Source organism: Impatiens glandulifera, chromosome 6 (genome assembly GCF_907164915.1).
Source record: "Impatiens glandulifera chromosome 6, dImpGla2.1, whole genome shotgun sequence".
NCBI classification, from domain to species: domain Eukaryota; kingdom Viridiplantae; phylum Streptophyta; class Magnoliopsida; order Ericales; family Balsaminaceae; genus Impatiens; species Impatiens glandulifera.
Genome location: NC_061867.1, coordinates 9703197 through 9705019, shown reverse-complemented (window position 1 = coordinate 9705019; position 1823 = coordinate 9703197). Strand labels below are relative to the sequence as shown.

Here is a 1823-nt window from a genome sequence, read left to right as displayed (position 1 = left end):
ATATATATATATATATATATATATATATATAAATCTGTAAAAATTATTAATACTAATAAAAACATAAAACCATTATATAATATAATATATTTTATTTATAATAACATAAAAACTAAACAAAATAAGTCTTGTAATAAAACCATTTTATTTAATTTTTATATTTATTTTTTAAATTAAATTATAGAATTGTGTTTATAAATTAATATAATATATGTAATAAAAATAAAAACAGTATTCTAGTTATAATTATAATTAAGAAGATTTACATCTGAAATATATATTAAATATTTTATATATTGTATTATTAATATTTTTTTTGTGACAACTTTATTCACAAAACTTATACAAACTATTAAACTATTACAAATTTATAGAATTAAACTATTACAAATGTGTTGAAAACTTGTATGAATTTTAATGACATATGTGTGAAGTCTGATCATGAGAATACATTTGATTATTTCAACTGCGGTGAAGACGATGGTATGGATGAAGAAGGAGTTTCAAAATCGAGGACACAGAGAAGGGAGTCTGATACTGACAAAAGACACAAGTATGACAACAACAAGATAAGGGAACAAGACCGAGATCAAGCAAATGCAACTACTGATTCTGATTACGAGGTACTGTTTATTGTCTACTGTTTATTGTCTACTGTAATATAAGATTTTTTATTGGGAATTGATGGATAGAAATTAACACTTCTAATTTCTAATGGGAGGAAGTCAAATGAAAAAAAAGTCATTGTTATTGGTTTCTTTTCCATTTCGACTTTCTCCCGTTAAAAATGTTAAGTTAATAATTTCTATCATTGATTACCAATCAAGAAACTTATAGTAAACAATAACCAGTACCTCAGAACCAGTAATTGCATTTTCTTGATCTCGATTTTGTTCCCTTACCTTGTTGCTGTCATACCTATCTTTTTTTTTGTCTGATTTTCTATTTCCTTCACTATCATAATCTTTAGCTGTCATTTCTTTCTTATAAGCTCCATCATTATCAGACTCCTTCCTCTGTTTCGTCGATTTAGAAACTTCGTCTTCATCCATACCATCGTCTTCACCGCAGTTGAAATAATCGAATGTATTCTCATTATCAGACTTCACACATGTGTCATTGAAATATATCAATGACTCCTTATTCTCCTCGAGTACCTGAAATAAACAGTACAATGGTGAATAAACCATCAAACATCTGAAATTCTAACATTAGAAATGGAAATAGCAAAACTTATGGGGATCATTGTAAGCCATTATGGAAAATTGCGTCTTTTTGGAGTAGAAATGGCTAGAAAAAAAAATATTTCAAAGAAAAGATTCTCACCTTTCATCCTCCGATTAGAACTCCATTGATAATCAATCAATCACCTAAGGATTCTTAATCTTCTATATCATCTATGGTTTACTTGTGTGCTCTATATTACCTGTGATAGCAGTTTATTTATAGATTTTAAGAAGAAGGCGGCTAACTAGATAAAACTTTGCTAGGTTAAATTCCGGGTATTTCTTATGGGCCCGAGCCGCCCGACCCAATTTTGTTTAGGGCAATTAGGTAGTTATAAAATACATAGAAGTCCCTAAATAAGTTTAGAGATTACAATTGTATCAATTATTTTTTAATTGATTAAAATTCACCTCAATATTTATAATAAAAGAGAATATACAAATAAAACGATACGTCCTTTCATTCAAAAACTGACCAAGAACATTCATTCTTGTAATAATAACATTTATGAAGAAAAGTGGCTTGCTTCAAAATATATATATATATATATATATATATATATATATATATATATATATATATATATATATATATAT

General features: G+C 26.6%; 1 long non-coding RNA gene across 1 annotated transcript; it reads right to left on the bottom strand.

Annotated features, from left to right (window-relative positions):
* Positions 1–261: 261 nt before the first annotated feature.
* On the bottom strand, positions 262–1424 carry LOC124941170. Its single transcript, XR_007099605.1, has 2 exons — positions 1327–1424; positions 262–1157 (listed from the first exon to the last, which is right to left on the bottom strand). It is a non-coding gene; the product is annotated as an uncharacterized LOC124941170 (long non-coding RNA).
* Positions 1425–1823: the final 399 nt, after the last annotated feature.